Here is a 5,258-nt window from a genome sequence, read left to right as displayed (position 1 = left end):
TCGGTTAATAATATATTTAATATATTGATAGAATCTTTTATTTTAAAACTGGATCGAACAATCATTCGACAAATTGTTATTTCGATCTTAAATATTACATTATAAATGAAAATGTAGTAGTGATTTTATGGATTATGGATTAATGAATTACGTTCTCTCTGTTTTTTATTATTATTTATTACGTTTTTGTAATCAATTTGGAATAAGAGTTAATAAAGTATACTGTTTTATATTGATCGAATGTTTTGAGTAGTTATCTTAGAAATGAAGTAAGATTTTAAATATACAGATATATATATATATATAAAAATTCAAAATTACATGAAATTATATGTAATATATATATATATATGTACATTATATTTTAATTATTCAATCAAAAATTGTACTTTATAAATATATATTATAATTTACTATATAAATATAATTAATTTATAATTTATATTAATAATTGATATGAAATTAACATTTATATATATATAATATAAGTATTTAATAAATTTTGATATTTTTATTTTAACATCGATTCAAAAAAGGTCAGTCAGTGAACGAGAAAGAAAGAGACAGAAAGAGAAAGATCACTAAAAAAGAAAACAAAATCTTTTATATACATATATTACGTGCTCGACGTTACATATATCGATCGGTATACCTGAATAACATAGAACGTAAATAAAATGTTAAGAAATCACAGCGAGATAAATGTATCTAATACACAAAGCGTCCTTCTTAACGTACCTAAATAAATAAATGGATTTAGAATCGTAAGAGTGGGGGTAAACACAGACGCCGAACAGTCTCGTCCTATTGTCATTGATTATCCATCATCCTTCGAAGTTAGACGTGTTTGAGCCTTCGTTGCCGTTTAAATCTCGCAGTAAGTTTTAATTTTCGTTACTTTCTTCCATTTATTTCACTTTAATAAATATAGAAATACTTTGTACGTTTCGTAGTATTAATAATTTCATTAACGTGAATTTTCTTTTTTCATGTATTTCTTTTTTATACTTGTGAAGCATTAAAAAGCGATATAGAATATGTCGTATCGAATATAACTTATAATAATAATTATATTTATTTAAACATCTATACAATTATAACCTGTTTATTCGTGTGTGTGTGTGTGTATATATATGTTTTAAAATAAATTAAAAATCATATTCGATGATATATTATTAGAACGATAAACGTTGATCTCGTTTGAACATTTACTTACGTTTATTTACAAAAGAAAGTGTTTTGACTTGTTTATTTAGACGCACCCGACATAAATGTCCCATCGATAAGACACAGTAGGAAGTTTCCGATAACAATACAGTAATCAATCCTACGAGCGAGGAACACATCGAATGCTATAATTAATACATTTCACGTTAATTATGGTATTGAACCTGAATCAAAAGCCGTTAACTAGCAATCACTAGGAGTTTCAGTACTGTGTAACCAGTGAGTAAAAGATTTACAAGTTTTAATCAAAAAAAAAAAGAAAGAAAGAAAAAAGATACAAATTACAAAATTAAAAAATACACAAAATATCAAGTAGGAGTGTAAACAGATTGTTCAAAAAATAAATAAATAAATAATTATAATAATAACGAGTAAACTAATGCGACAAATCTTTTTAGATCGTTAACAAATAAATTAATTCGTTGCACACCATGGATATCGGCGAACATATGGAAAGCTATAAAATATTATGGGATTATTTGAAAACCGAATATCCGGAGCTTTGTCAAGTAATCTTGTATACGTTAAAAGACGTTTTTGAATCCGGAATAATCCCGGAAGGTACAACGGTATTAGAATCATTACGTACGATAGTTAGTGCGAAACGACTTTCAATCAGTAACAGTCAACGTCGTCAAAAGAAAAAATTGACCGAAGAAAAATATACACAAACTGAAGAATATCCTCAAGGTCGTATTGTTCACGTTAAATCGACACTCTCTTGTCTTCATCGCTCTGATTCTTCGGCCAATGCACGTTATATTTGTCCGCGGTGTGCAAAAATTTGGTCGAAGAGACGTTTGTAATTTTATTAAAAAAAAAACAAAAAAAGAACAAAAGGATTAAATGAAGGAGAGAATACACAAAGGAATTATTAAATGAAGAATTTTTTTATAAATATATTTTATCGATTCTTATCTCTCTAACGTTTATCTGCGTTATGTAAGTATATATTATAGATTAGCATGGTCAATAAGTAATATAGAAATTTTCGATATAAACTGTATCAATGTTTTTTATGTGTTATTTAGATAGAAAATTTTAAGAGATATTGCAGTAAAAAAAGATATGTAATATAAATTATAAAACGCTAATTGTTTTTCATTTATTTATTGAAGTATGAAATATTACAAATATTCGATATAAATGTGTAATGAACATTTGTTCGATAGAAAATACGATTGAGTGTGTTATTTATTTAGATATAAAATATCAAAGATTTTCGATAAAAAAAGAATATTATTAACGTTATCTATATCAAATATGAGCTATGAAAAATTTTGATATTATTTATTTGATCAAATCAATATATACTAGATATACCAAGGTACACGAAATTGAATACGTATTAGAAAATATTAAATTAATTTTGTAAAAGAAACAGATTTTAAAGATATTTCAAAAGAATTATTTACATCCTCTTTTTTATTTCTTTTTTTTCTGTTCTATCGATATTTTTATACTATTACTTTATTAAAATTTATTCTATATAAATAGATATGTATTATAGTTTTATTTTTATCATTATAACTCTCATGATTATTTTCGATCATTCTTAATAATATATTAAATTTTATAACAAATATAATTGTGTACACCTAATGTATATGTACCTATATATACATATATATATATATATGTATATATATATATTTAAATATCTCGAAATACTTCACAAAAGAGAGAATATTACAAAATAAGATAAAAATAAATATTTGCTAAGTTTTTAACTTTAAATGTATTTATAAGTTTTCATTTTTTATTTTCTTCTTTCTCTCTTTCTTTTTTTTTTTTCTTTTTATTTCATTTTTCATTTTTTCTTCTTCTTTAAAAAAAAGAGGTTGTTTCTTTTTCTTTTTTTTTTTTTTCTTCTTTTAATCATTTTTTACTTAGACGACATTTCTTAAGAAAATGAATATCTCAAGGAGATACCCGAGATGCTTGATATAATGGACCATCCGTTCTGTATACAAGTTACAGCGACATTTATATATAACATATACATGTATATACATGTACATAGGTATACTATATGTACTATAATATTCTCCACTTAAGGGCCCCAGCATTTCTCAGGCGAGTAACGCGAGATAGTTTCGCCTTTGCTCGATTCTTCGTAATATCTTGCTTAAGAAAGAGCCGAAGATGCTGAGAACAAAATTAAAAAAAAAAAAAAAAAGAAAAAAAAGGAAAAGAATGGAAAAAAAAGAAAAAAGGAAGTAATATGGGGGATGGCAATAATCGAATAATGTTAAAGAGATTTAACCAAGTTCGTCATTTTATCAAATTTTTGATTATCATCCGATTATTTTTAATTTCGTTAAAATACATTTGATTATAAATAATACACACAAATTTCTCTACATAAGTTTTCAAAAACGATCATGCGTATTTACTTTCGTTGTTTCTGGTACATTTGAATGAAACTTTAGCTCAGTCTTTTATTTATGAAACTTTTTCGAAGATTAACGATTTATATCGATGTGATACAAACGCTAGAAACCGTAGAAACAATAGATAACTCGTCTCATTGGCTTCTTTCGATTAAATAAATCGAGAATAATAGTTGGAATTACTGACATCTAATACGCGAAATTATATCTAATAATCGGTAATGTTATTATTTTCGAATAAAATATAAAAGTAATGTTATGTGTGTATGTACGTGTGTAATGTAGGTTTTTTTCTTATTTTATATAAAATACAATATTTATATACACATATATATGTATGTATGTGTATACGTATGTATATATACTGTATACAAAAAATATCAATATATATTTTTATATATTAAAATATAAATTTTCTTTATATATTTATCATTAAAAAAGATTAATATAATATATATATTATATATATATATATATATATATATATATATATATATATATATATACACACTTATAGGGTATTTATAAATATATATGTAATATAGAAGATTACTTTTCTTATTTTTTCTACATTACTTTCATATATACCAAATTTTTATATTACGTAAAATATACTAATATATTAACACACACACACACACACACACACACAGAATATATACGTAGTTAACGTTTACAATAATTATTATTCTACGTGACCTTTTCATATTTAAATACTTTACAACCAAAAAAAGAAAATGAACTTAACTTTCAAAATGAACGACTCACACACACACACATCACTTACAATACGTACATACAATAGAACGTCTGTAGTCGCATTCTTATACAGTAATACTAAATCCAAAAAGTAAGACAGGTAATAGATAGTAAATTAGTAAATTGTAAGAGAGCTCAAGAGAAAATGTGTAATTAATCTGTCCAGGTGGAATGTTCAAACTTAATCCAGACTTTCTTCATTTACCGAACTTTCGATTATCACTTTGCGCGGAAGAACAACGTCGTGGATAATTTAAGCGGTAGTCCTTCTTCCTCCTTCTGTATTCTCTCGATTAGTTTTCTTAAGTGTACTTTAATGCCACTTTCGAGAAGATTAATGAGTCGCTGACGCGATATAACCACCGAGAGAAAGTGTACAAGGGTAAACTTCGTAAAGCGAAGCGAACGAAAAGTATATGATTTTCCATTACCCTTTTATCGCGTCACGAAAATAACAAAGACTGAATTGATATCCATCGTTAGAATAGTTAACAACGAAATCTTCTAATTAATATAATACAATATATGGCGATAATAAAAGATTGTAATACTCATCGGGATACGAGTTTTTTCTTTTTTTTTGAAGATTGTCTTCTATTCATTTCTTGTTTTCTTTTTTTTTTTTTTTGTTTGTATCTTCTTTTTCTTTTTCTAAGAAACTAAATTTATCAATAGATTGACGACGGAATAACGAAATAAATAATTTTCTTTCCAATGAATTCTTCAAATTTTTCTATAACTTTTTCTGTAATTTTTGTTTTCTCATAAATCTCTATATAAAAAGTAACAATTTCGCTTTTATTGTTTTTATACAAATAATTACTTACGATGATTGATAAGGTGTTTTTCTTTTTTTTTTTTTTTAATGAACCATCGAAG

General features: G+C 25.0%; 1 long non-coding RNA gene across 2 annotated transcripts; it reads left to right on the top strand.

Annotated features, from left to right (window-relative positions):
• The first annotated feature begins 702 nt into the window (after nucleotides 1–702).
• On the top strand, nucleotides 703–4,918 carry LOC127070361 (uncharacterized). 2 transcript variants are annotated; one of them, XR_007784482.1, is made up of 4 exons: nucleotides 703–877; nucleotides 1,257–1,446; nucleotides 1,626–2,169; nucleotides 4,546–4,918. It is a non-coding gene; the product is annotated as an uncharacterized LOC127070361 (long non-coding RNA). The 2 variants fall into 2 exon arrangements; XR_007784481.1 differs by lacking the exon at nucleotides 4,546–4,918 and having other exon boundaries at nucleotides 712–877; nucleotides 1,626–2,303.
• Nucleotides 4,919–5,258: the final 340 nt, after the last annotated feature.

Source organism: Vespula vulgaris, chromosome 18, assembly GCF_905475345.1.
Source record: "Vespula vulgaris chromosome 18, iyVesVulg1.1, whole genome shotgun sequence".
Taxonomy (NCBI): Eukaryota; Metazoa; Arthropoda; class Insecta; order Hymenoptera; family Vespidae; genus Vespula; species Vespula vulgaris.
Note: the sequence above shows the minus strand (reverse complement) of the source record. Positions and strands in the feature narration are given on the sequence as shown.